This window comes from Equus caballus, chromosome 8 (assembly GCF_041296265.1).
Source record: "Equus caballus isolate H_3958 breed thoroughbred chromosome 8, TB-T2T, whole genome shotgun sequence".
Lineage (NCBI taxonomy): Eukaryota > Metazoa > Chordata > Mammalia > Perissodactyla > Equidae > Equus > Equus caballus.
The window spans coordinates 3,563,739-3,576,752 of NC_091691.1; the positions used below are offsets into that span (position 1 = coordinate 3,563,739).

Genomic DNA, 13,014 nt, shown 5'->3' on the forward strand with positions numbered 1-13,014 from the left:
GCGCCCTTCTGAGTCCTGGCCAGGAGCCGGCTCAAGGTCAGCGCAGGCCAGTGGCTGTGTCCACAGCGACCAACAGCCCAGGGTTGCCCGGGCGACCTAGGAGAGCGTCTCTACTGGCTGCGGGGGGCTCCTGTTCGCTGCCCGCCACACTCAATTGGTCCATGCGGCTGGCGGGTCCGCCCACATCCCCGGCGGCGCTCTAGGTGCCACCTGACTCAGTCCCAGCCTCAGTGCCCGGGACTGTGAAATGTGTGGAACTATGAGGGTTCCTGTGACAGGTCTGGGGAGAGTGAAGAGCGGGAGCAGGCGGCGGTGGTCGCTCGGCGTCCTGCAGGGGTCCGGAGGGCCAGGGGGGTTTGGACGCGGACTCCGACTCTGACCTGCAGGCAGAAGGTGCCCGGGCAGGGGGTTCAGGTCTGTCTCCTCACCTTGGGGCTTCTAGGCACGGGTGGAGGGAGCAGGCCGGGGCTCAGGTGGCAGAGGACCCGTGTCCAGCAGAGAGCACATCCCTCCGTGGGACACCTTCAGCTGGTGGCCCCTCTAGCCCCACCGGAAATGCTCGTGGCAGCAGCAATTTTTCCACCATTAGAACACGCTTCCAGAATGATGTTAAAGTGCCAAAACCAAGCCAAGCAGTCTAAGGAGGGGTGTCCCCCAGCTTTCTGAAATGGTATCAGGGCTGGATTTTTGGAACCCACAGGAGAACTAAGCTAGTGGATGTATAGGGCTTAGAGAAGGAATAATGGAAGGTAAAATAAAACAGTGTTCAGTTTTTGTTTTCATTTTTCTTATTCTTAAGTGACCTAAGAAATTCATTTTGCTCAAAATAGTAATTGTGAAAATACATTTGGTGATAATACTTCATGCATAAGTGGAGATGTTTTATACAGGATGGGAGGGAGGAATTGGGAACACTCTGTCATAAGGGACCTGCACTAACCATGAAGAAACACAGTGTCATTGCAAAGTGAACTGAGGTTAGTTGTAAATTTATATTGTAAGCTCTACAGAAACCATTTAAAAACTTCAAAAGAAGTATAATTGATATGCTAAAAGAAAATAAAAGGTAGGATCTTGTAAAATGCTCAATTAAAACCAGAGAGGGCAAGAAATAATTTAAAAAGTACAGGACAAAATGGAAAGATCAAAAGCATTGGATAGAATCAGTTACAAATGTGGTGGATATTAATCCAACTATAGCAATAATCACTCTAAATAGGAATGGTCTAAATGCGGCCAGTAAGAGACAGACTTCATCAGACCACATTAAAAAAATAAGAACGAACTACATGCTGTCCACAAGAAACCCACTTTCATTGTAAAGACACAGGTTGGTTAGGAGTAAAGGGACAGGACAAGACTAAGTCAGGATAGCACACATCCAAGGAAAGCTAGAGGAGCTGTGTTAATTCCAGATAAAGCCGATTTCAGAACAAGGAAATTCTCAGGGAGAAAGAGGCATTCCATGATGTGAAAGGGGGCACTTCTCCATGAAGACATGACAGTCCTTAACATACATGCCTCTAACAACAGAACATCAAAATATGTGAGGAAAAACTGATAAAACTGCAAGGAGAAATAGACAAATCCACTATCACAGTGGATGGACACAGAACCAGACAACTCCCCACGACAGCACTAAACACCGCTCTTTCAGTGAGTGACAGACGCAGCAGCAGGCAGAACCTCAGGAAGGACGGACTGGACGGTGCCACCCATCTGCTGGAGCTCAGTAACATTCATAAAAGGCCGCATCCAACACAGCAGAACACCCAGGCTCCAAAGCTCACATGCAACATTCACCAGATAGACCACATTCTGGGTAAAAACAATCCCACACCTCAACAAACTTAAAACAATAGAAATCAGACAACGTGTGTTCTCAGACCAAAAAGGACTTTGAAGTAGGAAACAAAAAGAGAAAGGTGACTGGAAGATCCCAAAATATTTGCAGATTAAACAGCATATGGATCAAAGAAAGAAGTCTTAAGAGAAATTGTAAATCTTTTCAACTAAATCAAAATGAACATACAACTAATCAAAATGTGTGTAATGCAGTGAAAGGAATACCCAGAGGGAAATTTATAGCATTGAATGCACATGTTAGAAAAAATAAAGATCTGAAACAATAATCTAAGCTAGAGAAAGAAAAACAAAGTAAGCCTAAAGCAAACAGAAAAAAGGAAATAATAAAAAATATTACAGCAGACATTAATGACACTGAAAATCGGAAATCAATAGAGAAATCGGTAAAACCAAAACTAGTTCTTAAGAAAGATTAAAATAATTGGATGAACCTCTAAGCAGGCTAACTCAGAAAGAAAAAAAAAAAGAGAAACACAAATTTCTCTTCTCAGAAATGAGAGAGGGGCTATGATTACTGACCCCATGAACATCAAAAGGATAATAAAGAAATATTTGACATTTGACATCTTCCCTGATGAGTTCTTTTGGATCTATAGTTAATCTTGAAATGAACAAATTCAAATCTTGCCCTGACCCTTTGACAGCAGTCTTTTAACTCAGATAACCAAAATATTGATGAGGATGTGAGTTAATGTCTGAATCATTTGCAACTAGTAAAACTCTACTACATATAAATTAGACATCGCTAAAATGAAAAACTTTTGGGATTCAAAGGACACCATTAAGAATGTGAAGAGAGATGGGGCTGGCCCCATGGCCGAGTGGTTAAGTTCGCGCGCTCCGCTGCAGGCGGCCCAGTGTTTCGTTAGTTCGAATCCTGGGCGCGGACATGGCACTGCTCATCAGACCACGCTGAGGCAGCGTCCCACATGCCACAACTAGAAGAACCCACAATGAAGAATACACAACTATGTACCGGGGGGCTTTGGGGAGAAAAAGGAAAAAATAAAATCTTTAAAAAAAAAAAAAAAGAATGTGAAGAGACAACCCACAATATAGAGAAAAATTAGCAACTCAGATATCTGATAAGAAACATACCTAGAATATATAAAGGACTGTGACAACTCAGTTATAGAAATACAGTGAATCCAATTTAAAAATGGGCCAATGAGCTGAGCAGACATTTCTCCAAAGAAGACACACAAATGGCCATTGAGCACATGAAAAGTCCAACATCGTCAGCCGTCAGAGAAATACCGATCAAGGCCACAGAGAGAAGCCATTTCACACCCACAGCGTGACTAGAATCAAAGACAGACGGTGAGTGTGGGTGAGGACGTGGAGGAACTGGGACCCTCACACGCTGCTGCAGGAACGGGAAATGGTGCAGGCGCTTTGGAGAAGGTCCTCTGGGCATCCAAACAGGGACACAGAGAGTGACCATCTGACCCAGCAGTTCCACTTCCAGGTGTGCTCCCAAAAGAAATGAAAGCAGATGTCCATGCAAAAACTTGTGCAAGAATGTTCACAGCAGCCATATTCATAAGAGCCACAAAGTGGGCACAACCCAAATGTCCCTCCCCTGAGGAAAGGAGAAATACATCGTGCTACAGCAGCACAATGGATATTCCTCAGCAATCAAAGCAATGAGGGGCTGACACACGCCATGACACAGATGGACCGTGAAACCACTACACTGAGGGAAAGGAGCCAGACACAGAAAGTCACATACTGTATGATTCCATTCATAAGAAATGCGCCAAATGGGCCAATTATAGAATCAGAAAGTGGATTTGTGTTTGCCCAGGCCTTAGGGGCTGGGGGAAATGGGCCTGTCTCCTAACGAGGAAGGTGTTTCTTTACAGGGATGGTCGAAAGCTTCCAGAATCAATTGAGGTGATGTTGCACAGTTTTGGGAATATATTAAAAAACAGTGAATTGCACACCTTCAAGTGTGACTTGTATGTGAACCGTATCTCACTAAAGCTGTTCCCATGATTACAATACAGCATTGTGACTCGTCAACACAGAATGTAAGCCCCAGAAGGGAGCACAGAATCTTGTTCACTCACCTTAAAGGATCTGAACTAGGGCAACGAAACCCAGAGGAATTCTATTAGTTAACATTCTAGGTAGCAGGAAATCCTGAAATATTGACAAGGATTTCCATGTTTTAATTTTTAGAAAAGGCACCGAAGGTTTAAAGACACATATTGACAAATGTCAGGAAAGAATCATCATCGCTCAGGGGGAGGGGACACGGGGAAGTCATCAAACAGAAAGAATGTCAGTTTGGGTCACAGATCTGCACCCTGAATGTGAAGGTGGACCCACATCTATCACTGCTCCACCCCCAGGGGTGACCTCAGAAGTCAGAGAGGACAGTCAACTATCTCTTTCGAAAGCATGTTTATGAAAAAACAAAATATCAAGAAATAAATATCGTGCAATCATTAGGAACTGAATCTTCCAGATTCCCAGTTTTAAAACTAAAAACTCTTGAAGAGTCCATTTCATAGGCACTGAAGGGACGCTCCTCCTCGTGGTTGGAGTGAATTCCAGACGTGACAGATGCTTTAGGAGACAACTGAAAAGAATCCACAGTGTTTGTAAAAGGCTCTTTGTTGACCCTGAATCCAACCCTAAACGCTCTATCAGACAACAGACACAAATGCGGGTCAGCACGGCCAGCAAGCAGAGAAACGAAGGATCATGGGAAATTCAGTACTTTGCAGTGATGGTACAGGGCGCGCATCTATTAAAATCCATCAGGCTTTAAGGTACCCTCCACGAGTGAGCAAACAGAAAGACAAAGACATTGTGGATTTGTCACAAAGCTGTGCACCTGTTCTTCATGCCAATCTTTGTTCCCCTTCAGTTCATGTGACCATCACTGACCTCAATACACTCCCCTGGATGCACACTGCTCACCAGGGCCAAGGTTCCTGAGGTGCTGGTTACACAGAAGTCCCAGCTAGTTAGCCAGTGACACCTCCAACCTCCACCTCCCCTCCTCTCTCCTGGGCAGGTCAGGAGGACATGCCCCCCAGCCCAGGGGCTCTCCAATGGCTGTCATGACATAGTCAGAGTTCAATGCCATTGGGGGCCTGGGGTCACCAAGTATGAATGCATAAAGAAGCTGCCCTGCATGCACACAATGATCACATCAAGGAGCGTTCTTGACACTGAAAAGGAAGGATGTTTCCAGAATAAAGGACAGACCATCCCAGGATACAGCAGTTGCCAAGTTCCCACTGACATGTGCGTGCACATAATATACAAATCGCACTCACCCCACCTTTCTAAGGGGTTCCCTCCTCCCTAAATGGAGATGATGAGAAGCCTGCACCCAGGGGTGTGGTGAGAAACAAGCACAGGATAAGTGTGAATCCAGCCCCAGCCCAGAGCAAGAGGGAAGACGTGTCAGCTACTTGATTCTCACACACACGTCTCCTCCGGGCCTTGATCTGCTCACTGCCCGCCGTCAGGGAAGACTGTCATGGGGCATCCTGGGGCAGAGCCCAGCCAAGGGGACCAGGCCTTGGAGACATCCCGGTGGGGACACCAGGTCACAAGGTAATTGGTGGCCTGCATCTGCTACCGGGGGTCACAGGGCTTCATTTGTACAAAGCTGCTCGAGTCCACTCTGCTCACCCACCTCAGCGCTGACCTGCTTTGTACCAAGCACAGCACTGGGCGGCCACAGTTGGGAACAAGACAGCTCCTGCCCCCCAGGAATGTCAGACCCAGGGAAAGGAGAACCAATGATGGCCTCGGACATCCGATGATCAGTGATCTAGTGCTCCTTATAGAGGTTTAAACAGAAACATAGAGAAGTATGACATTTGAAAATAGGAAACAGAAATTGGAAAGAAACATAAAATGAATCATCTAGCTAAACGAGCGTCGGGGAATCGTTTGCTCGTGGAAGTTTGGCAGGATGCTCGGGGCCTGTGATGGCTGCTGGCTGAGTGTGCAACAGAGGCAGCGGAACAGAACCACTCAGTGAGGGAGCCAAGCACACTGGGGGGAGACTCCACCCAGAGCGGGGCTGTCATCACTGGTCAGCAAATGACCTGTGGTAGAATAGGACCCTCCTCCAACATCTCCCCCAGCAGCTGTTTTATTCATGGAGACCCACGTGAGCACCGTGTGCTTTGAGCTCTGGAATAGCAGGACATCGACTGGCTCACACATACCAGGACCTGGCCTTGGTCCTCTACCCAGTAGGTGCCCTGGTGCCAACAGCAAGCCCACCGTGATCTGCCCGAACCCAATGGTAACAGTAGCAGCGGAGGTGAAACCTTTAATGACTGACAGAGCAGGAGATGACGTCCTGCAGGGACCCTGGCCAGCCAAGAGGAAATACTGAGTTGGTCCCAGCTCTGCCTGGTCCCAGAGGACATGGAGGATGTGGGCTGGGAGATGGGTTGTTGGTGGGACCGGGGCTAAGGGCCACTGGTGACACACCTGTTGTGCTGGTTTGGAGAGCAGGAAAGGGAGGCTGGGGGTCTGAGGCTCTGGGCACATCTCCAAGTGTCCTGGCCTCTCAGCAGAATAGGGTGCCGAGGGCACTTCCACCTCCCTTCCCCCCCAACACACACACAGGACAGCCCTCGGAATGCAAAGAAGGAAATGCTGAGAGCAGAAGCAGCCCCAGGAAGCAGGTGCCTCAGGGCCCCAGGAAGAGCAGAACCACAGCCCTGACCATGGCAGGAAGGCCCGAGGGTCTCACCCTAGAGCAGGAGCCCCAGGGCTCACTGTATGCAGCCCCACAGGAAGGCCAGCAGCACAGCACAGGCGGGCTCCTAGGAGGTGTAGAAGGAGACCAGGAGGGACATGATGGCCATGGGGGCCAGAGTCACATCCAGGAGGTGCCAGGAAGACCTACACGAAGCACCCATGAAGGCAGAGTAGAAGCCAGACTAATGGGGAGAGAGGTCGATGAGCCCCCAGGAGGCACACAGCACGCCCACAGTTTCCCTGGTGTAGACGTCTGAGCACAGGGGTCTGTGTGTCCACTGTGTACATTGGGCACACCAGCGCACACAGGCAGGGTAACCACTGAACCGTCTATCACCCACGGGTGTGACCTGCTGTGATCAGGGGACCTCTTCTCCCCACACCCAACTGGGGCCTCGGGTGCCACCTGTGGGAGCACAAAGGCCTGTGTGCCTCTGTATGAGTGTGTGAGTCTGAGGAAGCGTTCTTAAGGCCATGGTGAGCCATCTTGCTGGCCCCATCACACAATTCAGAAGCAGCTCAGTGCCTGTGTGGACATGTGTGACAAAAGCAGGTATAGGGGCATATGTCACATGCTCTAGATTGTACACTGAGGTTTCTTGGCCCAGTGGGACCAGAGGCCTGGGTGCCCCACGTCTGGAGGGGGCACTGTGTATTTCTCTTCGGCTTCTGGGTGGACACTGAGGCCTGGAGTGGGGTCAGGTCGTGGGTAGGGCATGTGGACCGCAGCAGGGTAGACATCTCACCTGGGGCAGGAGTCAGGCCCCTCAGCACAGGTGGATGACTGGGGAATGACCTTGAGCCCAACCTAGAACCTGGCCTTTAAGTCCATCTTCAGCCACAGCACAGAGTCCTGGGACAGCCAGGCCAGGATGCACAGCCTCCTCTGCACAGCCGCAGGGGGCCAGCAGAGGGCTGGTTGCGCCATGCAGGCACCTGAGGTCCTGGCCTGAGCCAGGGCTGTCACAGAAGAGGGCATGCATTGGGTGGGCCTGCAGGCGACACAGACCAGCCGTCAGGGCCCAGATGTCAGAGGATCCAACAATAGGGCAGGGGTCCAGGGCATCAGGAGAGGCACAATCTGTCTTCCCTCCAGGGGGGCTGACCCAGATGGGTTAAATGCCCCCCGTGTTGGTCTGAGAGAGGAAGCCAACAAGCTGTGCAGAGGGGCCTCCATCAAGGTGGGCCGTCCCCTCCCCTGCTCACTGCTCTCCCCAAATCCCCCTGCCCAAACCCTGGACGCCTTCTCTCCCTCCAGCAGCACTGGCCTGGAAGAACATGATAGAGGATTTCTCAGCGAGAAGCCTGAACGCTAATTAGACTCAAGGTTTGTCCTTCTGGAGGATTTTTTGCTTTAATTTTTCCTCCCCAGGGAATTTAACAGGGAGCAGCGTAGAGAGAAGCCAGGCCCAAGGGGCACCCTCATCTCGCTGGCGGGGAACGGGTGGGAGACCGGCTCCTTGAGGGCCAGGAGACTTTCCAAGTGTGCACCACTCCACCCACTGAGGGGGACGGCAGCGCTGGAGGGGGGTCTCCCAGCCTGAGGCCTCACCTTTCTCAACCCCCACCTGTGGCATTGAATCCCTAGAGAGGCACCAGGGGTTCTAGTTGTTTCTGGGAGAAGGATAGAGGCTCCTCCATTAATTCAGGATGCGCAGCATCCTCTGGGATCCCAGCGCCCCCTGCGGAGAGAACAGCCCTAGACCACCCCTCACCCTGGCCCTGCGATCCTGCTCCGGGCAGAACCAGGCCCCCACCCCCTGAAACAGCTTGCTCTGAACCCTGGGGTCGAAGGGTGGGGATCCCATGCCAGCTAAGGGTCCGCGGCATACTGGGCCCAGCAACGCCAAGAACGGCAGGGACCCGGGTGGGGACGCGGTGGGTGGGGAGCGGGGGTCACCGATGGAGGCGCCCGCTCCCGAGGACCTGCACCGCCCCTGGTGTCCCCTGCCCCCGGGTGAACCCGGCATGTCCCCAACAGCTCGTCCACCTCAACCCGGACTAGCTGCCTGCCTCGGACTCACCTGGCGCCGCAGCTCTGGGTCTTTGGCTGGCGCTGCAGCCTGGTCGCCAGGAGCCACAAAGGAGGGGGAGCGAGGGGCGGGCCTGGAGCGCCATCCTGCGCTGCCCCGGACAGGGCTCCGCTGCTGGGCCCTGGCTGTGCCTCGCGTCCCGGGCGCCACCAGAACGTGCTGTGGACCTTCCGTGAGCGCGAGCCGCCGTCCCGGGCACCGCCTTCCACGGCCGCCTGTTGTTCCTCCAGAAGTGGCCACTCGCCCCTCCCATCAGCGGTCAGTGCCTGACCCCAGCGTGCCCTGCAGCCCCGCTGCCATTCCCTCCCCGTCTCCCCTATGCTGACCTGAGATTCTTCGTGGTGGTCTCCTGGGAGAGGGAGGCAGGGGTGGCCTCGCCCACCTCGGCTCTGCGGGGGTCTGCCCAGCATTCAGCACCCGACTCCTGCCCCCCTACTCTGACCCTGCACCCCTCCCCCACAGCCCCGGGACCAGAGTGACCTGGGCTAACCTTGCCAGCCTCTAGAACTCAGGGATCCACAGATCCCAGAGGGGATGCCAGAAGAGGGGCTGGTGCCCAAGTCACCAGAGACCAGCCAGGGTGCCCAGGGGCTCTCATCTCCTCCCCACCACTTTCTCAGACCACAGAGCTCTGTGATTCTGTGGCTCAGCTCTCCTTCTCCTGGCTGAAGGGCACAGCCCACCACCACCCACCCACCATCTCCCCGGACCCCATCCCCTGCCAGGAACCCCAGGTTTCTCCAGTGCCCTGCTGTTCAGGAGACTTCAGGTTGGTGCCCTGGGCCCAGCTGTCACAAGGCAACCCTGTTCTTTCCTGTTTTGAGGTGTGATCCTCTGCCAGGTTCTCTCTTTCTGATGCTTTGTGGTCTAGCCAGGCCCTTCAGCTCAGCTCTCCACTGAGGGGCTCTCATCGACTGCCCCTCTCCCAGGGACAGGGGCAGAGAATCTGCATGTGGATCAACATACTGCCAGGCCTGGGATTCGTGCTGGAACCTTCCAGAGCCCGGGTGATGCAGCCCCGGGGTCAGGTCCTCTCTTGGTCAGCTGGGGCTGCTGTAACAAACACCAGGCATCAGGCGCTTCAACAACAGGTGTTTATTTTTCACAGTTCTGGAGGCTGGAAGTCCAAGGTCAGGGTCAGAAAGGTCAGTTGCTGGAAAGATTCTCTTCCTGGCTTGCAGGTGGCCACCATCTCACTGTGTCCTCAGTGGTGGAGACAGATCTCTCTCTCTTTTACAAGGCCACGATCCTGCTGGGTTAGGACCACCCTTATGACTTCATTTAGCCTTAATTAAAGACCCTGTCTCCAGATACAGTCACGCTGGGGTTACGGCTTCCACTCATGAACTTAGGGGGCATAGTTCCATCCATGGCAGGTGCACAGCCAAGTGCCGAGACCCTCCCAGCAGGTTTGGAGAAGGGCGGCTTTCCATCCTTGGCCTGCGAGCAGGATGCATGTCAAACGGTGTGACCCCAGCACCTCGTCTGCTCAACTGCCATCAGCTCATGCCCCAGGGCGTTCGGTGGCAGGATGATACCCCAACAGGAGGTTGACCATCCCCTCTCTTCAGGGGCCTCCCCCCAGTTGCTGCTGGGGGAGTTGGGGCAGGTGCTGGCCCTGTAGGTTCCCACTGGCTTCTTCCATGTGCCCCTGACCTCCTCTACTCCAGGACAGATGGAAGAAACTTTGTGTGATACAGCCTGGTGGCAGGGTCCCTGGTGCCCACTGCCCAGCAGTGTGGCCTTGGGTGCTACACCTCGCCTCTCTGAGGCTGACTCGCTTTCCTGTAGGGTGAAGGGCTTGGACTGGACAGTCTTCAAGGTCCCTTTAGGTTTGGGGATTGGTCCTGTCCATCAGTGAGAGGCAGTGGGCAGGAAGTGCACCCACTCACCCAGGTCATCAGATTTGCCCTGTGCATGGCCCTCCTGGCCACTGCCTCCTGCAGTGTCTGCACAGCCCGTGACTGCCCAGAAGTGCACTGCGTCCATGCGTTCAGCCACCACCTGCAAATGTGCCTGCCCGAGTATCATACCTGCTGAGGATTATGCCCCCCATGTGTCATGGTCGCTTGCTAACATGCCTGCCTGTGTACCATGCTTACCCGGCTATCACCCCTGCCTGGCGGCATTCCCCCTCAGGTGTCAGGCCTGCTGACTCTCATGCCCACCCGGGTATCACACCTGTGCAGTCTCACACCCACCCAGGGACCATGCCCGCCTGGGCATCCATCGCCCACCCAGGCCAGCTCAGCAGGACTCCAGGTCTTCCTCCCATGCTCCTGCTGCTCCTCCTGAGCCCAGGCCCCCGTGTGTGTCCTCTGTATCTCCCACCTTCCTCAGAGGAGGGAGGCTTTGAGAGTGGTGGCTGCAACAGCAGTGCCATCACCCCCTCACCCGGACGCCTTGGCCCATTGCAGCCTGAGTCCCTGCCATGCATTCCCCTCAGCCAGCAGCTGCTCTCCCAGTGGCACCAGCCTCCTCACCCACCTGCACCAGGGGAGGTGGGAGGAGGACAAAGAGGAGGGCATGAGAGAGGGAGAGCCCCAGATGCCTCTGCTGTGGGGCACCCCTCCCTGGTCTCTCCTGAGGGTGCCCCCACCCCTGCCGCCCAGCCCCACCTGAGTAGTCCATGTACAGGCTCCACCACCCACCCGTGAGCTCTGCTCCGCCACTCTGTGTGACCAAGTTCAAGTCACTTAACTCTGTGTGCCTCTGTCTCTTCCCCTGTCACATGGGGTTATAATAATGCCTCATCGAGGGCTTCCTGAAAGGTCCATCAGGCAGCTGTGGATGTGCTCCTGTCTGGGCGGGGCCGCAAGAACACAGAGGGGCTTTTCCTTCTCACCTGATGTCTTTCTGGTCTGAGTGTGTGACATGTGTCATGATCCCTCAGACACTAGAGAAGAGCTGGTGAATAGAAGGAGGCTGCTGCTGGTGTTTTCAGTCTGTGACGTGTGCTCCTTACAGAAACCTTGGGAAGAGCAGATAAGCAGAAAGAAGAAAATAAAAGCCCCCAGGGTTGGTGCACATTCTCCCAGTCTACTGTGTTTCCTGCTGATGTCCCACATGACGGACCGGTGGGCCTGTGGGGCGAGGAGGGAGAGGCGGGGGAGACCACCTGAGGTCCCCACCAGGGGCCCAGATGAGTGCCCAAGGCTACAGAGCGGCCCCACCTCCCGGCTGGCAGCATCACAGTGGAACAGAGGGCCAGCACCAGGAGCTCCATCACCTCGCCTCCTCGGGCAGGTGCAGAGCCTGCCGCTGCAGCTCAGCCAGGCCGACGGTCCCACAGTGGGGGCTTCGTGCCACCGTGGGGACAGGCCAGCACCTTCCCTCCCTGCCCCAGAGGGACAAGGTCTGGTCCAGAGCCACCCTCAGCCCCATGCCGCCTGCTCTGAACACTCATCTCCAGGCCCCGGGCCTCCTGGCTGGGTCATGGGTCCATGAGAACAAGGGCCTGGCTACCCTCACAGAGGCCATGGCCGGGCGTAGGGCTTGGGGGTGGAGAAGGGAGCCGAAGGCAGTGGGAGACCATGGGAGCTCTGCACAGGCCTGTCTCCAGCCTCCAGGCATCCCCAGGAGGAAGCACGTGGGGCCAGAGACGGCGTCCCCGATGGAGTTGGCGTCAGGAGGACGGCTCTGTCCTCCAGGTGGGGCAGACTCACTGGAATTAAGCTGCTGTTCAGGAACTCCTGCAGACTCGGGATGACGGGGCGATGAGGGCCGTGTCCGCTCCCCTCCCTCACACGGCCGGACCTCTGGACAATTAACCCTGGACACACGGCCCAGGGTCTTTCGTTGGGATTCTTGGAGTCCCCAGATGATGGGGTGGGGGTGGGGGAGAAGGTTCCAGATTCTCTTAGTTAATCTGTTCAGAGGAAGAGGAGACCCGGGGAAACTGAGGCAGTGGGGATCACAGGAGCCTTTCAGTTCTGGGGGAGGAGGTCAAGCCCAGAGGGCTGTTCCTTCCTGAGGACTGGGGCTCCCTGGGGTTGAAAGGCAGGTGGTGTGTCAGCCGGCTGACGTCAGGTCTCCAGCAGCCACTCCCTCTGCAGGCCCTCTACCTCATAAATTGGGGTCTGTGTCCCTCTCGTGGGCTCCTAGGCCTGTCCTCAGATGTGTGACTTTAGTGTCTGAGACCCTCTGATTCACTGGATCTGGGTACCCATCATGGGGCTGGCGGAGAGAAGCTGAGGACGTGGAATGACGTCCAGAAGCATGGAGGTTCTGGGTGAATCCACCCACAGGAAGGACGATGATCTCAGGCCCCGGCAGGAGGGCCAGCCCCTCTGCCTCCTGCCCCAGTTCAAGGGCAGCCCCCCATCCCCCACCTACCTGCTCGAACCCTGACTCCCATCCACATGTGCCCCAC

At 54.3% G+C, this 13,014-nt stretch overlaps 1 long non-coding RNA gene across 1 annotated transcript; it reads right to left on the bottom strand.

Annotated features, from left to right (window-relative positions):
* Positions 1-9,722: 9,722 nt before the first annotated feature.
* LOC106783473 (uncharacterized) lies at positions 9,723-13,013 on the bottom strand. The gene is made up of 3 exons (XR_011441687.1): positions 12,308-13,013; positions 11,488-11,613; positions 9,723-9,891 (listed from the first exon to the last, which is right to left on the bottom strand). It is a non-coding gene; the product is annotated as an uncharacterized lncRNA (long non-coding RNA).
* Position 13,014: the final 1 nt, after the last annotated feature.